Source organism: Pristis pectinata, chromosome 7, assembly GCF_009764475.1.
Source record: "Pristis pectinata isolate sPriPec2 chromosome 7, sPriPec2.1.pri, whole genome shotgun sequence".
Classification (NCBI taxonomy): domain Eukaryota; kingdom Metazoa; phylum Chordata; class Chondrichthyes; order Rhinopristiformes; family Pristidae; genus Pristis; species Pristis pectinata.
In genome coordinates this window covers 81,030,704-81,052,979 of record NC_067411.1, presented here as the reverse complement: position 1 = coordinate 81,052,979, position 22,276 = coordinate 81,030,704, and the positions used below count along the sequence as shown (strand labels likewise).

General features: G+C 42.0%; 1 protein-coding gene across 1 annotated transcript in view; it reads right to left on the bottom strand.

Annotated features, from left to right (window-relative positions):
- LOC127572920 (uncharacterized) overlaps nucleotides 1–22,276 on the bottom strand; it is a 307,743-nt gene that overhangs the window by 240,435 nt on the left and 45,032 nt on the right. The gene's annotated exons all lie outside the window — the stretch shown is intronic.

Genomic DNA, 22,276 nt, shown 5'->3' with positions numbered 1-22,276 from the left:
CTAAGGTAGTGAGAATATGTTTTTAATAAGGCTCAATGAGCAAAAAAAAAATTATGAATAACCAGTATTGCATCAGTGCACAGTTAGATTTTGGTGTGGGGGGATGGGAAACTAGGGCAGAGATGCTAATTGAGAGCGTATTGATGTCCCCAGTGATTTCACAGGCAATGATAGTTGTTTTCTATTAAAAAGTTACTCAAGCTTATGCAATGGTCAGCCTAATAATAGAAAATATCAGCTTTGTTCGAAAACCTAGGGTTTTTTTTGCACTTTGGGGCTATATGGAAAAATTGAACATGAGAGCAACTGTAATGTGCTACATTATATCAAAATTGTATCTGTCAAATGTCATCATAATTTTAGGATTTCAAACATAAAAAACTCAAGAAGCATTGAACGTAAGGACCAATATATTGCAGTTTGTAAGCGATAATTTACAGTTAAGCTGCCGATGTTTGAATATTACCACACTTAATGGCCTGGAAGTTCTTGGTCTGTGTGGAGACCCACTGCTGCAAAATTCTACTACATATGAAGGCAGGGCACAATAAGACTCACTTTGTGCATCTGATGCATGCAAGAACCTTTCCTATACTCACTCCCCTACTGCAGAATGAGTGGAAGTCAAGCAGACCATATGTTGCCGATTGTGGAATGCAGCAGGGGCTTCTCGTGTAGAGAGGTCACAGGAGTGATGGGGTCTCAGGACCCAGAGAACTGGTTAGGGTCATCACTGGGATGATGGGGTTGGGGAGTAGGTCATGATTAGATACTGCAGCTGTTTGGGGTGGTGATCATTTGGCGAGGGTTGAAGTCAAGATGTGGTGGCAGGTAGGAGGGGTTATTTGGTTTCAGAGTGCAAGGGAGACTTACAATAAGGAATAGGTTTTAAACCTAAATGGCACCTATCTTAGCCAGATCCAAGCAGCAGTCTCCACATGTTGGAAACTGCCCCTTTAACCACCGTTGAAACACACTTCACATTCATTGTGAAAGCCTGCACCTGCATGCATGGCCCATGCAATCTGCAGGTCATGCTTACAAAATTAAACTTTGTAATTAATTGAACGTATGAACATCATAATGCACAATCCATAATGTTGGATGACACATGCACATCCAAACACCTTCATACATCATTCCCATGAAAGACTTGGAAGGCATTTTTCAAACATAATTAACTGTGTAAGTAACCAATCATGTCCAGCAAATAATTTTTTGCTAATATCTTAATGCATAGCAATGGAATTTCTAGACTGAAATATTTACGCTGGAAATCAATGTACATCACACAGAAAAGACAAGATATAAAGAAAATACTTATTTCAACCATTGTTTAATTGACAGTCACTGTCCAAGTAGAAGGCATGGCAAAGGGATTAAAGAGTAGGTGAAATGAATAAGTAATAAGTAGCATTGGATTGCCAAGTTTGGATGTTAAAGATCTGAAGTTTGTTAGATAGATTTGTATCTTTTCAGCCATAATGCATGAACCATCACATACACTCAGTGCATGAAGCTTTCAATGGCCTCTCCATTTCTGGCATGTGATCCTCCTACTTGAGTGCTTGTGTGTTGCACCTTGGTCTATAATTTACACACAGGCATTCGACATACAAGGCAAAAATTTGTACCCCAAAAATGGGGAAAAGAAGGGGAAGAAATAAGCTTCCAACACACAATGGGATTTAGTGAGGGAGAAGATTATGAAGAACGATTCATTTTGCACTAGGAAGTAAATGAGCAAAGATTAAAGTATTCAATGTAATAATGCAATGATAAAGGAAGAACTATAATGTCTTTCATTACAGAATATCTAAATGTGCTTCACAGTCAGTTAGGTACTTTTGAAATGTAGATACTGCTGAAACAAAGGAAGCATGGCAGGTTAATTTGTGTGCTGCAAGCTTCCACTACTAACAAAGAGAAAAATAGGCAATGGTTGATAGATAAATGTCAACCAAGCCATGGGCTGAATTTTCTTCCTCTTCTTGTCGGTATCTTCAGTGTCAGCTGTGACTATGTTGGTGCCACTCTCAGCTCTCTATTAGAACATTGTAGTTTCATGTCCTACTCCAGAGAATTGAGAACAAAAACCTAGGCTGACATTCTGAGAAAGATATGATGAGGTATTAGACTATCATCATGTCTACACTCTCAGATCGGCATAAATAGTCCTGCACACTTTCAAAAGAGAACAGAAAAGTTATTTATTGTGTCTTGGTATTAACTTCACACAAATGTCCATCTGGACATTATCATTTTGTTGTTTCTGGAAGCTTGCTGTGCACACATTAGCTGCCATAACTTTATTAATTTAACAGCGACTCCACCTTAAAAGTATTTTGTTCTCTGTAGAATGCTCTTGGATATTCCGAAAGAGGTATGGAAGGCATTATGTAAATACAGGTCTATCCTTCCTTTTCTAAAATACAGTACTGACATAGGAATCAGGGCAAAAGACAGAACAATATTTCTTCAGTACTACATTATAGTGTCAGTTGACTTTACACATATATTTATCTGATTTGATGTTTAAACCCACAACCTTCTACTTTAGAGGTGCAAGTGCAATTGAGCTAAGTCTGTCACCAAAGGTAAGAATGTTTTACAAAGACAGAAATGTTTGACACTGTGACTTAGTGATTAGAGAGGAAATACCTCAATATATGCCTTGTTTTTTTTGTACCTCTAAAATGTGTGGTTGTTTTGAGAAGAGAATGGGTTGAAGACAAGGTGTGAAATAACTGACACTCACCAGAGCATTTCCTTATCTAAAAAATACTCGAGCTTTTTAGCAAGAATTGTTGAGAGATTTAGAAGTATTTGGAACCAAGACCATATCTTGGAAGCCAATAAGACATTTTTTAAATTCCATTTTACATACAATAAGGAAGTTTCAAACAACTGATTGATGAAGAGTTAAGGGAGATTCCTACAAGGTAAGTAGGATCACTTGCTTGTTTATCTTTCAAGAAACACCAAGAAATCAGATCAAAGTAGAATTGACAGGAAATGATCAAAATTTGAAAATGTTTCTACGATCAGTCAATTAGTGCTTGAAGAGGAATATGTTACTGTCGAACAGTTAGCCTTTCAAAGTTATTATTAGTCAATATATTGATTGGTATAACATGGAGAACACTTGTGTTTACTGAAATATCTGGGCTCCTTCAGTGTGTTCAATTGCTGGTTAATAACCTAAAGAACATACACCAGAAGAATTGATGCCTGAATTTCATCTGTACCTTGGATTTCCTGCTCTTTCGAGATTCTGACCCACCAGTTATGATGGAACGACAATGTACGTACCAGTCAGGGCAGCGTGACCTGAAAGATAGATTGGTACTGATGGTGCATCCACAAAATTGACTATTCTTTTACTCTTTGGTAATAAAGGTTGCAGACAAGGGTTCAGTCACTGTAATCTTGGAAAGTTCTGTAGGGCATCTAAATACCACAGTGGATATTGTAAATATTGTAATGTTGTAAATACTGCAGTGGATATAGAGTCCAAAGGCAGATATGTGAAGTAAACAAATTATTTTGTCAGAGATACTTTTGAGCTTCTTGAGTGTTGTTGTGGTGGTATCCAGGTTGGCATGTGGTGATAGTCTATCACATTTCTGACCTGAAATTAGGTTTGACTTAATTTTGGTGATTATCAGCTCCCATCCTGCTCTCAGACTCCCTAAATAGTAAAATAGAGAAAGAAATCTTGCAGTCTATCAGGTTCATGACAACATTGTTTCTGGTAGTCAGAGTTCATATGACCAGTCTGCTTCAGTTTGCTATAGAAGATGGGTCCGGAACTGGAAGTCCAAGCAGATTGTCAGGTCTTTTCCTTCTCCATCATTGTCATTTCCTGACCCTTATGTTGCATGAATATTACCTCTAACTCAATAACATGAATCAATATGACCAGGTTCTGTTCCTGGTTGGCATGAGCCAGTTCATTATCAGAGGTGTTCTGAGTAGATCTGAACACCATTGAGGAAAAGAACCAGTCTTGACCTAATGATGAAGACCAAAAAAAACTTCACTGAAGCACTTGAAGCTGGTTTGGCCAAGAATATTCCCCAAAAGAATCGTAAAGATGATCTGGGGCTGTAATGATTGGCCTCTCAGAATTCTGATTCTCTCTGCATCATGTATGATTTCAGGACTATAATTAACTTCAATCTTTCTAGGGAATCAAGTGTCACACTTGGTCAGGTCAGGTTTGATTCAGTCTTGCACACAGCTGGGATGTTGTTAGGACTCTTCCTCTACTGTATTTGGAGCACAATGTCATCCTTTATATGCATGGAGTTGTTGGCAATGATTAGAAGAGCTTCTGAAGATCCAGTGGAATTATCCATTTTGCACTTTTAGTTAGGGACACCTTAGCCTTGTCCCTGGCTACTTTGGGATGGAATCATTCATGGTTGAGAGTGGGAAACTTTATGGAGCCTAGTCCTTCTGTTACCCAGCTGATTATCCCCCATATGCAGTATTCTGGATGTGGTGGAACTACAAAGCATTCCGCAGGTTGGCTAAATGTAAAAAAAACTTACATCTGTGCGTAGCTTGTAGTTATCATTGTTTATCAATTAAGTTATCCTGTGTGGTAATGGGGATTTTCATCTCCTGTGTTATGCCTGGTGTTGCTTCTGACATACCCTTCTGCACTACTTGCAAACAGAAGTGATGTCCGGTTTTGATTGTGGTCACCAACTGAAGGATGGGCTGGGCAAGAAGTCACAGATTGTGGTGGTGTACAATTCTGCTTAAGGCCACAGAAATGTTACACTACAGGTGCATTTGTGCATCTTTTTATGATGGCAATATGAGTTGCAGTTGATTCGTTGCAATACTTCAACGCCTTTCATTGCTTATATGTGGATTTTGATACAAATATTTCCCCAACCAACATTCCCTAACTCTCAGCACACCCCATCTGATGCAGTATCACATGAAGGGGTACTAATTCATAAACACTGACTGACATGTGTTATCTCATTTGATGGCTATTTGATTATTGGTGATCCCTAATAGTGACTGTTTGATTTCGGAACTAAATTCCGGGAAGCTTGATCCTTTTTTCACCAGGATTCCACAATTGTGCCCAATTGAACAATGATTAGATCTTGAAATCCTGGCAGATTTAATTTGCTCTGGCCTTGTTGCACTAAAACTAATTGAGGTAGCCATACTTTGATCAGTTAACTCATAAGAACATAAAAGTTCATAGTGATATATGGGTTTATAGTCTATTAGACCATTATGACTGGTGCTCACTGGAATTTTTCTTCACTACACCTACTGATTCATAATATCAAGGGTAGCTGCTGCCTAGAAATTGGACTGCACTTAGATAAGCGAGCAATACCTGCATCTCTATATACAAATGAAGGTCAGACATATTATTTGATCACAATACTCATGGAAACGTCTAAGCAGGCTTTAAGTGTGTATGTCAGCCCTTCAGCTTGAAATGTGAGGGTCCCGATAATTAATGCCTCATTGTTACTCAGCTGCCGGCTCATTTCTGAACTCATTCACGTCAGGTCTCTGCAACATTTCTCAAACTGTATTCCTAAATGGCTCCAAGGGAGGTTGTGTAAGAGGGCGAGTTTGCCCTCACTCCGCAGATTCACATCTCAACAACCAGGAATTCCTGGAGGATCCCACAGCTGTGATAAACTGCAAGTAACAGGTGGGGACCAATGAGATCACCCTCCAGGGAAGGATCGTCCCCTCCCCTAGGAGCACTGCTGAGATAGAATTACATAATCTTTCAAGTATATATTAAGCTCTGACATACTGAAAGGAACTTCATCAATGCTACCTCCAAGTGCAAGCAGCTGCACAGTTCACATCCTTCAAATCTCAGTTGATGCACCAATCTTGCAGTGACAGCCACTTCTCTACTCTCATTACATTGTTAATAATACTAATCTTACTCAGCAACTCATCCACTCACTCATCACTCTCTCTCACACACACACACACACACACACACACACACACACACACACACACAAAATCAGACTCACAATTCACAACGGTGGAAGAACTCAGTGGGTCAAGCAGCATCTGTGAAGGCAAAAGGTGTACATCAACTTTTTGGGTCGAGACTCTGCAAAACAGGACTAAGAGGGAAGAGGATATGTTGCCAATATGTAGCAGTACAGGGGAAGGGTGGGACGGAGGCTGGTAGATGATAGGTGACAGCAGATGAGGGGGGTCGTGATAGGTGACACCAGATGAGGGGGGTCGGGGGGGGGTGCATCATGGGCAGATGGAACAATATGGGGGAAGGTGATGGTAAAAGTGAACAAAGAGAGAAGAAAGCTAGGGGGACAGGTGAGTGTATGTGGGAGGAGAACACCAGGGGCTTGGGATGTGGGATACCTGAAATTGGAAAATCCAATATTCAATATCAAGCTCTGACATACTGAAAGAAACTTCATCAATGCTACCTCTAAACGCAAGCAACTACACAATTCACATCCTTCAAATCTTAGGTGATGCACCAATCCCACTACCACGTTGTGTTGTAAGCTCCCCCGGTGCAATACGAGATGTTGTTCTTCCAATTTGCATTTGGTCTCACTGTAGCACCGGAGAAGGATGAGGACAGACAGGTCAGTGTGGGAGTGGGAAGGAGAGTTAAAATGATGTGCAACCAGAAGCTTGAAATGGCCATTACAGACAAAGTGCAGGTGCTCCACAAAACGGTCGCCTAGTCTATGCTTTGTTTTGCCAGTGTGGAGGAGGCCACACTGTGAGCACCGAATGCAGTAGACCGGGTTGGAAGAGGTGCAGGTGAACCTCTGCCACATTTGGAAGGTCTGTTTAGACCCCTGGATGGTGGTGAGGGATAAGGTGAAAGGACCGGTGTTGTACCTTCTACGGTTGCAGGGAAAAGTGCCAAGGGACAGGAAGGAATGGGCGGAATTTTCAAGATTCCAGCATCTACAGACTCTTTTGTCTTCATACGACTGTGGTGGCTACTCCTGCTGATGCCTGCTAAGACTTCCTGTATCACTGCCTTATAATTTCTCTGAAACTCATAAGTGAAAGCATAAATCACATTCACACTCATGACATTTCATGGGGCAACAATCTCATTGCAACATTTTGAAAATAACTTTCCCCTTTATCTTTCAGGATAAAATTATCTTCAGTAGGCACCTACAGCAACAAACTGGAAGCGGAGTCTTCTGCCCACAAAGGCTCGCCAGGATGGGAGAGTGATTGGAGTAATTCATAACACTTGTGGTGGGAAGGTTGCTGTGGATGCACGCCAAAATGCATGGTGTATCATCCCTCCTGCCTGACAGAAACAAAAGGTGTTAAGAACACACTTCAACATCTCACAGGAATTTTTGTGGAGCCAGGAGAGCATCATTTCCAGAAGTGATCGTGGAGGTGCTTTGACTCCCACAGGCCAGCTTGCTGAAGGAGCAGATTTCTGCTTCTGCGGAGGTTCTTGCAGAGTCTTTATGCCCACTTTAATCAGGATGCTGCTTCCAAGAGCAGAAGGCTGTTCTGCAAGAACAGATTGATGGAAACCAGAAGCATCCTGATTCAGAGCCTGCTGTAGGCAAAGACTACTTGCACCTCTGGAACAGTACTTCACTCTGCATCAGCTCTTCTCTTGCTGAAACACTCATTCAAAACCTTGCTACCTCTCAAGATGATTATTCCAGCACACTTCTGGCTGGATCTCTCTAGTAACATGAGAGCACCCAAAATGCTGCTGCCTGTGTTCTAACCTGCACAAAGTCCTGTTCATTCATCATCTTTGTGCTTGCTGATCGTCATTAAATTCCACATGGAAAACAAATAAAACTGCAGGAATCTGAAACTAAAACAGAGAATGTTGGTGGCTGAGATCTTCCAGCATTCTCTGTTTTTGTTTCATTGGCTCCCAGTCATGCAATGGCTAAATTATAAAATTCTCATCTTCATTTCCAAATTCATCCATTGTCTCATATCTTACATAGAACATAGAACATGACAGCACAGTACAGGCCCTTCGGCCCACGATGTTGTGTCCCCATTTTATCCTGCTCTAAGATCTACCTAACCCTTCCCTCCCACATAGCCCTCCATTTCTCTATCATTCATGTGGCTAAGAGTCTCTTAAATGTCCCGAATATATCTGCCCCCACAACCTCTGCCAGCAGTGCATTCCACACACCCACCACTCTCTGTGTAAAAAACTTACCCCTGCCATCCCCCTTATACCTTCTTCCAATCACCTTAAAATTATGCCCCCTCGTGTTAGCAATTTTTGCCTTGGGGAAAAGTGTCTGACTGTCCAAAGGTATCTTCCTATCTCTTTAACTTCCTCCAGCCCTAGAATTCTCCAAGATATCTGCCATCCCCAATCCCAGACTCAATCTTCCCAAAATCCAGTTGGTCCATTGCCAGCTGTACCTTCATCCACTAAGGTCTGAACTTCAAGAATTTCTACCTCTCTGCTTCTCTTTCCTCCTTTAAGACATTGGTTAACCCCATCTCCTTAACCAATTTTTTGCTTAATTGCACTAATATTTCTTTATGTGACTCAAGGCCCGATTTTGTTTGACAATGCTCCTGTGAAGCACACTGGGACACTCTGCTATGTTAAAACTGCTACATAGATGTAAGTGGTTGTTGTTGAATGCTGAGTACAGCAAAGGTAGCACATTTACTCATTGAACCTGGGAGTATTGCACATTGACTGGCTATAAAATGGAAAACTTATGTACTAGAATCATGTTAAAAGAACTGAGATTGCAATTGAAGGCAATTTAAGAGTGTTAGTGGCCTGATCTTACTTACAGTGGAGGAGCAATTAAAATCAATGGAAAACTTAAGCATAGTGCATGGAATATAGGTATGTGCAATATCAGTTGCAGCTTGTCATGTTAAAACTATATAATTATTTTGTCATACCACACTTTAAGTGGTGATAATGATCAAAAAAGTCATTCAACCTCAGGGGTCAGTTAAATGAATTTCCATGAGGGAAATACTTCAAATATAATTGAGGGGATTTCCTTGTCAGAAAAAGTTGAATCAGATGAGCTTAGGAAAAAAGTGACCCAATCGAAGTTTTTAAGATTTGGTAGAGTAAACACAGCATAAGTGTTTCCACACATCCAAAGTCCAAAGCTAAAGGTCAAAAGAATCTCGTGACTAATAGATCCTAAAGGTAATTCAGGAGAAATTTCTTTGCCCTTGCAGTATCTGAGGCAAATTCCATTTAGGTATAGGCTGGATAAGCACATGAGGGAGAAAGGAACAGAAGGATATGTTAAACGGGTTAAAAAAATGAATGGGAAGAAGCTCATGGGATAGATCAGATGAGACAAACAACCTAATTCTCTACTGCAGAATCCATGGAATAACAGGGGAATAAAAAACTGAACTTCCTCAGCCTGAAAAAAACTAACAGAGGTGAATAAGAAAGTAAATGGTTTGATAAAAGTACTTCCAAACACAATTTCAAACTAAATAATCTAATACTAGGACTAGAAGGCATAGGTTTAAATTATTGAAGGCAAATTTAAACTCATCAGGAAGCCCTTGTTGACGTACAGCAATCAATATTTGAAAGGGATTTGAGGCAGAGAAGTAAAGTGAAATATTGTGGAGTCATTTAAAAGCAAGTGTCTCATCAAGTCCTGCCACATAGTTAAAATTAATCAAATGCTCCTTTTGTTCATATTTGTTTTATGAGTTTGTGACATGAGAAGAAAAAAAACAGCTGACCTTAATACACCTTAACTGATTGAGCAGAAGGTTCCTGGAAAGATAATCCTATTCACGTGAATACCTGATAGGATTGTGATCAGTGTTCACAACATATTATTAAGCCTATTTTATAATTGTCTTCTCCAATAGCTGTTACCAATGCAGTAGTTACTAGGTATGGTGAACATATGTTCTTTATTATCTGTTAATTTACCTTACTACCTTTCTTCATCTTGTACAGGCTTGAAAGGGTGGATGTAAGAGGGTGTTTCCTCTCGTGAGAAAATCTTGAACTATAGGTCACTAATTATAAATAAGGGGTCAACCATTTAAAACAGAGACAAGGCAAAAGTTTTTCCCTCAGATTCTTTGGAACTCTTTTCCTCAAAGGGCAGTAGAAGAAGAATATTTGAATATTTTTTAAGAGACGGCAGATAGATTCTTGATATTGAGATGAAAGGTTACAGAGAGTGTGGACAGGAATGCGGAGCTGAGGTTACAATCTGATCAGCCAAGGTCTTATTAAATGCGGGATCCAGCTCTAGAGGCCGAATGGCCAACTCCTGCTCCGAGTTTGTATGAAGTTGCTGAATCCTTGCATCAATAGCTCCCTCTGCTATCTAATACAATGTAGATTTTTTCTCATATATGATACCTGGTGATGATTTGGCAGATGAACAGTCGACCTCATGAAGCATAACTTGCTAAGGAATGCCCATTTGGTTTTTGACCCAACAAACCAGATGGACATTCCTTAGCAAGAGCCTGGCAGTGTTAGTTGAAGGGTGAGGATTTGAACCTGGCAACAAATAAATACACCAACCTCACAGCTGCTTTCTTGAGTGACTCTGAAAAAAGTTTTCTTTATAGAAGTTACTCTTCAGAAGGTTGTATAGCTTGAGGCTTTTTAATATTTATGCTTGCATTGTTCACATTCAGTTTAGACACTGCCCATTTAATCATTGCCACTGTCCACTGCCACTTTATAATGGATGTTATTATTCTGTCAGCCTGAGAGGACAACAGCAAGAGTCTCCAAATTAGAAACAGGTTGCTCCTCACCTACCTACAGCTGCCTTGGAGTGAGAGGACCACCAGGGAGATCCACCTCAAAGGGGTTCTATCTCAACCACGATAAATTTCCTTGTCATGTCTGAACATGTGTCTGAGGAGGCTTGGGGAGTCACAGCACATGTGGGGAAATCTGGCAACATTTTCAGCACCAAACAATACGCTGGGGGTACTCAGTGGGTCAAGCAACATCTGTGGGAGTAAAGGTCGGCATTTTGGGTCAAAACCCTGCATCAGGATTAAGCATGGAGAGGGAAGATAGCCTGCCGACAATTCCTTTCCCCCCCACAGATGCTGCTTGACCCTCTAAGTTCCTCCAGCAGATTGTTTGTTGCTCCAGATTCCAGCATCTGCAGTTTTATGTGTCAACATTTTCAGCACCATTTGGTTCTTACTAGACTAGGTGGCAATGCTTTTCATGTAGCTGCACAAGTGACCGCTGCCCTCAACTTCTCAGCCTCAGTATCCTTTCAAAGCTCTGTTGAAGAGAGATACAGGACCCTACAGCTGCCTGCTTAGATATGCATCAGTTGGGCTTTCAAAGGCAGGCAATTACATCAATTTTGACACCCTGAAGGCCTGTCAGGATGAGCAGGGACTCTGGTTTGCAACTCTGAATGGCTTTCCATAATGAAGGGCATAATTGATGGCATGCCTGTGGCTATCAAGCCACCCCTGATCACATAGAGTCTCATTAATTGCGAAGACCCAGGATGTTCATTAATTTTAAAGGCTTTACCTACATTAAAGTTCAGGTGTTCTATTAACACAGGAAGGCCCTTCTGCAGACAAAAGAGGCTGCAAGTGTTGAAATCTAGAACAAACACAAAGCACTGGAAGTACTCAGCCGGTCAATCCGCATTTGTGGAGGCAAAAGGTCAATGATTTGGGTCGAGACGCTGCAGCAGGACTGAGAGGAAGAGGAAAGAATGCTAGTATATAGCATTATGTCAGGGGATGCTATAGAGGATGGTAGGTGATAGGTGGAACCAGATAGGGAGGGGATGATGGGCAGATGGAACCAGGTGGGGGGGGGGGGGATGGGAGGGATGAACAAAGGGAGAGGAAAACCAGGTTATCATACATGTGTGTGTGTGGGAGCAGAGTCCTGGACACGTAGGATACCTGAAATTGGAAAATTCAAAATTCATGCCTTTGGATTGTGAACCACCCAAGCAGATGATGAGACGTTATTCCTCCAATTTCAATGGGAGGCTGAGGCAATGGAGAAGGCTGAGGAAAGACAAGCCAGTGTGGGGGTCAGAAGGAGTGTTAAAATGACATGCGACAGGAAGTTCGAGATGGTCACTGCGGACAGAAAGTGGGTGTTCTGCAACACAGTCACCCAGTCCACGCTTGGTTTCACCAACGTAGAGAAGGCCACATTGCAGTTACCCAATGCAATAGACCAGGTTTTAAGAACCTGTTGCAGGTAAATCTCTGCCTCACCTGGAAGGGCTGTTTAGGTCCCTAGCTGGTGATGAAGGGGGAGGTGAAGAGACTGATGTTATACCTCTTTTGGTTGCAGAGGAAAGTGCCAGGAGATGGAGAGGCATGGGTGGGGAGGGATGAGTGGACCAAGGAGTCCTGAAAGCAGAAAAGTGGGAGAGAGGGAACGACGTGACAGGTGTTGGGATCACGTTGGAGCTGGCGGAAATGACGGAGGATGATCCTTATGCAGATATGCGCAAGAAAGCCAGGCGCATATCACAATTCCTGAGACAGTCCACGGATGTATTGGGTTGACTGAGTCAAAGGTTTTTACAAGGTATAGTAGCTGATGTTCCTCCCTACATTTTTCTTGGAGTCGTCACATGGTACAGATCATGTCTGTTGTGTCACTTGATGGACAGAATCCATGCTATGGTTTACAAAGCAGCTCTTCAGCAACTGGGAAGAGGCGGCTGGCAAGGATCCTTGCAATTTGAATCCTTTGAATCTGTCAATCTAGAGGGACTATGGAGAATCCTCTTTAATTTTGGTTGTCCATAGAAATTCATTTCCATTTTATGTCTGCTAAATGATGGCATGCAAGCTGTGATTTGGACCGGTAGGTTCCCAGTGGACACACAATCTTAGTACAGACACAGGAGACTGCAGATTCTGGAATCTGCAGCAAAAAACAACTGCTGGAGGAACTCAGCGGGTCGAGCAGCATCTGTGGAGGCAGAGGGATGGCCAGCATTTCAGGTTGAGGCCTTCCATCATTTCTGCCTCCACAGATGATGCTTGATCTGCAGAGTTCCTCTGGCAGTTTATTTTTTTTTTCAGTCGCAGTTCAAAATGGTGTCATCACTCCAGCAGCTTTCTCAATATTTCTCACTGCAGTGCGGCACCTCATCTCCGACATGCTTCCCACTGGAATAGACCTAATCTGCAGAATAAGTGGGAAGCAGCTCAACCGATGTATCTTCCACTCCAGAAGCAAGGTTACACCAACCTCAGTCACAGAGCTCTGGCATGAGTAGTGGTGGTATATGTGCATATTCGAAGGCCATGTTACAAGTCTTTGACTCAATCACTGAAGTGTATCAGAAAATAGGCCTTAGATTTAACATCTGCAAAGCAAAGGTCCTCTACCAACCTGTCCCAGCTGCATAATACTGCCGTCCAACAATAAATGCCGCATAACATGACCCTAGAAAACACAGGCCATTTCTGAATACTCAGGAGCCACTATCAGTGATGGCAGATGTCAATGGTGAAATTCACCATTGTTTCCAGTGCACCAGCAGAACCTTTGGCCATCTGAGGTAAAAAGAGTTTGGAGATCAAGACCTCAAGACCTGGTACAAAATCTGTGGTCTACCAGACAAATGTGATGCCTGCTTCTTGTATGCTTCTGAGTCATGGATTTCCTACCACAGACACTTTAAAGCAATGGAGAGGTACCACCAATATTGTCTCTTCAAAATCCTCCAAATCTGCTGGCAAGATAAGCAAGCCAAAGTCAGAGTCCTTTCCCAGGGCAACATTCCCATCATCAAAGCTCGAATTAACTTTAGTCAACTCTAACAGGCAAGCATCGCTCACATTGTATGCATGCCCAAAACCAATCCCAAAACTGGAACTATACGCCAAGCTCTGTCATAGTAAGAGATTGCCAAAAGAACAGAAGAAAATGATTCAGCAATGTACTTAAAGAGTCTTTTACAAGATCTAACCTTTTCACTGTCTTGCAGAATTTCCTGGCCAATGACCTTTCTAAGTGGAATATCCAGGAAAGCTCCGAGAACTTTGAGTGTTTTTGGTGGGACCACATGGAAGCCCAGTGAAACCAATCTGTCCACTCATCCACTCCCATCAAACATCTTGAGCCCCACTTGTGCCTAAAGTCCACCTCATCAGCCACCTCAGAACCCACAGAACTGGTGTGGGAGCAAGTCATCCTTGATCCCAAGGAACTGCTGAAGAAGAAGTTGATGAACTCAAATTCCAAGCAGCTATGTAGGCTAGATGATTAAAGACATGGGGATCCCACTAAAAATGCAGCACCACAACACAGTGCAAAGGGTCCATGCCATTGTTTGTCATAAAATAGATTGTGCACATGTTGTCTTCACAATTGAAGGGGTTGGACTGTGTCAGTCTCATGATCAATGAGGTGTCACAATTTGGGGGTGCTGTTTGAGGACAGAGGACCATAGTAATCAGAATCAGATTTATTATCACTGACTTATATGACATGAAATTGTTTTGTGGCAGCAAGACATAAAATTACTATAAATTTCAAAAGTAAATTAACAATGCAAAACAAAAGGAATAACAAGGTAATGTTCATGGGTTGATGGAATGTTCAGAAATCTGGTGGCAGAGTACTTCAAATGAAGATCAATTTCCCATTGTTTGACTAGGCCTCACCTGCTTCCACAGCAGTGGCCACTTTGTTGCATGCCTGACCAAAAATCACAGACGTGATGTCCAGTTATGCATCACTCACTATCAATGCCAGAGTGCATGTCCAGCAGCCCCCATATGCTAACACATTAGACATCTAGGGAACCCTGAAAGAAAATTACAGAATTATTGGACCCCACGATGTCCCAATGTTTCCTCAACAACTATACTTTTTATCACTGAAATTGTGTAGTGAAGTATGCATAAAAGTTGTTCTCTTATGCAAGGATCTCTGGACCATTGTCTTTACAACCTCAGGAATGACAACAAGCAAGAGATCACACATCTGAAGGTCAGTCTTGTTTGCATCTTCTGTTGTGCAGACAGCTCCAAAGTTTGTCATATTTCATGCTTGCAATGTCTCTTTAAATAGCAGAATTTAAAGTCATGCATATCATCAAAATACATTGATTTGGAAACCTGCTAATAAGTTGCCAACATCATGGCTAAACTAAAGAGTCTCTGATATATACACTGCAGGAAGCTTCAGATTTCTCACTTGCTTACAACACCTTCTGTTTCAGAAAACGTGGCTGCCGGGGTGGACTCCAGGTAAACTGAAGAAGGCCCCCCTCCCTACCTTTCTCCTGGCGAACGTACAGTCTCTGGAAAATAAAATTGAAGACCTCAGAGCAAGACTGCAGTACCAGAGGGACATCAGGGACTGTTGTGCACTCTGCTTCACAGAGACGTGACCCACTCCCAGCAGTCTGGACAGAGCGCTCCAGCCCAAGGGCTTCACCATCCACCGCGTGGACTGACGGCAGTATCAGGTAAAGGCAGAGGCGGAGGCTTTTGCTTCGTGATTAACTCATCGTGGTGCACAGACATGGCGGTTCTGTCTCAGTTCTGCTCTCCCCACCTGGAACATCTGGTGGTCATGTGTCGTCCGTTCTACCTGCCGAGGGAGTTCTCCACCGTCATCCCGGCAGCGGTGTACATTCACCCTTGGCAAATGTCAAGCTTGCACTGGAGAGCTGAGCACCGTGATCAACAGTCATGAGACAGTGCACTCTGATGCCTTCCCGATCATCACGGGGGACTTCAACCAGGCCAGCTTGAAGAAGTCTCTGACCAACTACCACAAGCATGTCACCTGCAGAACCAGAAAAGCCAACACACTCGATCACTGTTACACCACCATCAAGTATGCCTACCGTGCCACCCTGTGCCCGCACTTTGGCAAGTCGGCTCACCTGGCTATACTTCTAATCCCGGCACATAGGCAGAGACTGAGGACCTCAGCACCAGTGGTCAAGGGAGGTGGAGGAGTGTTTACAGGACTGCTTTGAATCGGTGGACTGGACCATATTTAGGGATTCACCTTCGGATCTGAATGAATATGCCACGGCCGTCACTGACTTCATCAAAACTGTGTGGACGAGTGTGTGCCTTTGAGAACATACAGAGTTTTCCCAAATCAGAAGCACTGGATGAACCAGGAGCTTTGCAGTCTGCTGAGGGCTCGATCTGTGGCGTTCAAGACCGGCAATCCAGACACCTACAAGAAGTCTAGGTACGACCTTCGGAAGGCCATCATGAGAGCGAAAAGGCAATTGCAAGTGAAGCTAGAGATACGACTGGATGCAAGACAGCTGCGGCAGGATTTGCATGCCATTACTTCCTATCAGGCAAAATCTAAAAGCATAAATGGCAGTGGTGCTTCACTCCCCAAGGATCTCAACGCCTTTTATGAAAGAGAGAATAACATTACACCTGTGCAAATCCCCACAGCATCCGAAAACCCTGTGATCTCTGTCTAGGAGGCCGATGTCCGAATATCCTTCAAGAGGATGATCCCTCGCAAGGCCTCAGGCCCCAATGGCGTACCTGGCCGGGTACTGAAAACCTGTGCCGACAACTGGCTGGAGTGTTCAAGCACATCTTCAACTTCTCACTGCAGCAATCTTAGGTTCCCACCTACTTCAAAAGGGCAGAAATCATTCCAGTGCCCAAGAAGAGCAGGGTGACCTGCCTCAACAACTATCTCCCGGTAGCACTCACGTCTACTGTGATGAAATGCTTCAAGAGGTTGGTTATGGCGAGAATTAACTCCTGCCTGAGCAAGGACCTGGACCCGCTGCAATTCGCCTACCATCACAACGGGTCTACAGCAGACGCAATCTCACTGGCTCTCCACTCTGTTTTGGAGCACCTAGACAACCACACGGCATACGTCAGGCTACTGTTTATCAATTACAGCTCAGCATTCAACACCATCATTCCCTCAGTACTAATAACCAAGCTTCAAAGCCTGGGCCTCTGTACCTCCCTCTGCAACTGGATCCTTGACTCCCTATCAGGAGACCAAAGTCAGTGCAGATCAATAATAACATCTCCTCCTCGCTGACTATCAACACAGGTTCACCTCAAGGATGTGTGCTTAGCCCACTGCTCTACTCTCTTTACACTCATGACTGTGTGTCTAAGCACAGGTCAAACACCATCTATAAATTCGCTAATGACACCATTGCTGTTGGTAGAATCTCAGATGGTGATGAGGAGGCTAACAGGAGTGAGATGGATTGGCTGGTTGAGTGGTGTTACAATAACAACCTCACACTCAACATCAGCAAGACCAAGAAACTGACTGTGGACTTCAGGAAGGGGAAGTTGGGAGAACACACACCAGTCCTCATTGAGTGGTCAGCAGTGGAAAGGGTGAGCTACTTCAAGTTCCTGGGCATCAGCATCTCAGAGGATCAATCTTGGGCCCAACACATTGATGCAATCATGAAGAAGGCACGCCAACAGAGATTTAGCATGTCACAAAGACTCTCACAAATTTCTATAGATGTACTGTGGAGAGCATTCTGACTGGTTGCATCATAGCCTGGTATGGAGCCTCCAATGTGCAGGATCAAAAGAGGCCACAGAGGGTTATAGACTCAGCCAGCTCCATCACGGGGACAATCCTCCACACCATCGAGGCCATCGTCAAGAGGTGGTGCCTCTAGAAGGCAGCGTACATCTTTAAAGATCCCCACCATCCAAAATATGCCCTCTTCTCATTACTACCATCAGGGTCTTCTCATTACTACCATCAGGGAGGAGGTAGAGGAGCCTGAAGGCACAAATTCAACGATTCAGGAACAGCTTCTTTCCATCTGCCATTAGACTTCTGAACAGTCCATGAACCCATGAACACTACCTGACTTGCTGCCTGATGCTTGGATGTTGCCTGACCTGCTGAGTTCCTCCAGCACTTTTTGTGTATTGCTCCAGATTCCAGCATCTGCAGAATTTCTGGTGTCAACACTACCTCATTATTCCTTTTTTTCGCACTATTTATTTATTTTTGCAATTTATAGATTTTTTGTCTCGCACTGTGCTACTGTTGCAAAATAACAAATTTCACATCATATTGTGATGATAAATCTGATTCTGATTCTGATTCTGACCCTGACTCGCAATGTGTTGGAAAGTAAAAATTCAACCCCAAATGGTGCTTTGCTATCAGCAGTGTTGGGGAAAAGAGAAATACGGTAACAAAAGGGAAATAAAATAAGCCACGGTATAAATATAAAACAGATTATAGCTTAAGTCAGCAGGGAGAACTGGTCCTTTGCCAGCTACTATCCAAGTCTGATGATCAAGAAAAAACATTTCTGCAAAATATGAACCTCTGCTATTGTCACATATCTGTTTATATTACAAATGAAAATAAAAAACTGCATATATTTGATGCTTATGTTATATTGATCTGCTTAATTTTTAATTCTTCTCTCAGTATTGACCTAATATGTATATTTCTGCAGCCCTGTCTGCTACAATCTTGCCTATGTTCCTCCTAGCATGCAAAATTAATTTAGTGTCATTGACTTAATAGATAAACATAGAACTGTTTTTATCCCTGTATCACAGCACTCTGGTACAGTATTGGCTTAATGCCATTTACTATATGAGCAGTATAAAACAGAATTACATCTCCCATGATAAGCTTTTAAGAATATAAGAAATCGAAGCTGGAATGGGCCATTCAGCCCTTCATGCCTGTACCTTCATTCAGGAAGATCAAAGCTCATCATTTATTTCGGCACTGTCTACCTGCACAAAGCCCAATTTCCTTTGATCCCCTCAATGGATAGTTCAGGATGTTGATGTTTACCCAGATCCAACTGTTTCAGAAAGCATTATCTGAGCTTGCCTAAGGTTTCCAATAGCGGCTTTGCAACATGTGGCAGAGCATAAGTTCCTGACAGAAGCCTGTAGTCATATCCAGCAGCTAGTTTGTGACTTGATAGTCTGACAGAAATAGGGGTGGGTTAGAGGACCAGTGCAGGATGAAGGTGCGCTTGATGCTACCAGAGTACTGAGACCAGGCGAGTATTATGTGCTGCCTCCAATCACTGAGCTCAATGCTTAGGAAGTGACTTTGATGATGAGGATACAAAGTCGGGAGCAGTTTTGACCCATGGGAAGGCCTACAATCCATCCTGTATCTTATGCTCACTTGACCTGTGTCACTTTGGGAAGAAAATTTTCCATTTTTCTCCTACAGCAGAGAGCATTGATATCTTTACGCTATCGTGTACAGTAAACTTGGAGATATTGGTAATTACACTACAGTGGACTGAAATAACCCCATACATGCATGCTAATATTTTGTCTTTCATTATTAGGACTCACAAATCTCTTTGTACCACAACATTTTGTGTTTTCATTCCCTTTAAGTGATAACTTGCTTTCTCGTTCTTCCTTCCAAAGTGGATAATGTTGTATTTTCCCAAATTACACTCCCTCTGCCAACGTCTTGCACATTCACTGAACCATCTATGTCTCTTTGCAGACTTTCTGTGTCCTAATAACTTGGTAACCTGCCAATTTTAAAATCATCTGCAAATTTGGTTAAAGAACACTCAGTCCCTTCATCCAAGTGAAAATACAGATTTTTAGTAGTTGAGAACCCACCGCCAATCCCTGTCGGACCCCATTAGTTTCTGATTGTCAATATGTAAACTATCTGGGCCAGAAAAGATCACCTTGTCCATCAAGACTACGATGGCTAGATTTTAAAAAAAATTAACTTTCTTTCCTAAATGGGCCACCTCATCTTACTCAAACTTTGCCTTCTCCCACAAATGGGAGGTCAATCAGTGTACCAAATGGGGAAGCCTGAAGCTTATTTTCACAACAGGCATTGGCTTTTGATTTACTGTCATGGTGCTGACTAGCTTCTTTAAACATGAGTTGGTTAGGGGTACTCCTGCTCTTCCTTGCCTCTGCGTTCAGGTAAGAATGTTTTTAAATCTCAGCTTATTGGTTATGGCAGCATGTAGATCTGGATTTCCTGAGTAAAGCCAGTTCTGGCTGCCACAGAGCTAGGCAATTTTGCAGAGCGTTAAGCAGGCTTATGTGCAGGTGAAAATGGTCTTACATATGTTATAGGCATTACACTCTGATTTCTTTCAACTTTAACAATTAGGACTTGTGATGCACATCAGGCCCATTCTAAGCATATATTATATTGGAGGTTTAGGAAGATTTGCCCCCAAAATGGGTGGTGCTTGACGGAACTTCAATTTTTTTTGTGTCACCTAACTGCTAGATGCTGATACATCCCTATCATCTCCCCTTTCGATGCTGGCAGTGTGCCACACAGTAAATTTCACCTGAATTTCTCTGCAAGAGAAATATTGAACATATGATTAATTATCAATGACATAATTAGTGACTAATTCACCAATAATCCTATAAAGGACAAAATTTGCTTATTGAGCGAAGTCTGTGTTTATTGGAGCCTAATAAAAGGATCAAAGACAAAACTGCAAGTTATCAGTATGACACCAAAAACAGCAGCAAGCTATAATATGAAGGAAACTCTGCTTGCTTTGGCCACTTGCATTTAAATTGCTTTAGGAATCAGTTCATGACAATTAATTTGTTCTCTGATTAGGTTCACAGGATGAAACCTAAGTCTTTACCTCACCAGGTCCTTTTCGGGTTTTTCAGGTATGTACAATTTAAACCACAGAATGAGGACTCAGCTGTTTATGATCCATTATAGCTGCAAAGATCAAGTGGGTCATATGAGAAAACAAACTCAGACCCGTAACACCAGAAAAGCACCTCACTTTGAAGACAGTCCCCATTAGTCACTGCTGGCAATTTTTTTGATGATGCTATGGTATTAAAAGGTCCACAGTGATACTGCACAATGCATTTCAAAGGGTGTGTTTTTGTGGACAACAGGGCTTTGATATTGAAAGAAATAAAACAACTTCTTACTAAAATTGACATCGAAGCTTGTCTCTGCCAGCAGGCAGTGATTGCTTTACAGATTTTCAGACTTCGTAATGGATGCAGCAGAAACATATTTATACAGCACTGCAGCTGTGCCACTTATTATTCAGAGGCTGACTGTGGTGGAGGATATTGTGAAACTGAGAGCAGAGTTCCAAAGAAACTTGTTTCGTTATTAACTATAGCATCAGATATTCTTTCTGTAGCTTTGAGGATTTCTACTGTACTTTGCCAGAGACCTGGTATTTCAACCCATTATTTAGTTATTCTTTCAGCTGAAAAGAGAATAGTGTATTGTTGCGGCCAATGTTTACAGCTCCGACAAACCCCTCCAGCCTCCTGGGCCAAGTCTGCTTCAGTGTTACTTCTTTTCGTTCAAGGGGTTTGATCAATATGTGGAAAAAAGCTGACTCTTTCATCAAGAGCAGTCATTTTTTAAATGCCTTGAAGTTAATTTAAACTGATTAAATTAAGTTGTTAGAAGAACTTTCTTCACTTTTAATTACATAATTCTAGAAAATCCACTTATAGTTTGTTCCTGCCATTTCCAGTTACTTTCAGAAACATCATATTGCTGTTGTCAGTATCATTACTTTATATGTTTAAATTTCATCCTTTTAGCTATAATGATCAAAGGAAGGAAAGAACTGAATTACAGTGATAGGGAGGCACACTAAGGAAATGTTTATGGTAATAACCACAATACCGTTTCCAGTTTTAGATTATAAAAGCTCTGCACGTGAATCTCAATGCATTTTCAGATGATGACTGACCATTCAAAGCTCCATTCTCCAGAGGTTCTTGCAATTCATTTCATGTTTATGTTGAAAGGAATACTCTCCATGTTAAGCCTATTGAAAGGGATAGCGTAAAATAAGATTATATTTCAATGGCTACAGAGACAATTACCCCAAGTGCCTACCATTTATGGCTAACTAGTTCAATCTCCCATGGTGTTGCATGCAGTGAATCAGGACCAAGTGTAATCTTCAGGTCCAATGCATGAGGTTAGAAGCTGAGGGATAATTGGATCAGGGCATGCAAACAGAATTCAGCCCTATTTTAAAGTCATACATTCAGTTCCTATCTTTGCATTTCCATTATGAATTCTTAGGAACACATTCATAATGTAAACTGGCTATGCAAACATGTCACACTGCAATTATAGTGGCTGTTCTGCAGCTTTTGCACTGGGGATAGTGTGGCAATTTACAATGTTGTTTCATTACCTATGTGGACATGGGAATTTATATGAAAAAGTTAGCAGGATGTGCTTGTAAATGTTTTGAACACAGCTTATCACTAGTCAACATCTCCCATGACGGTGTGACTG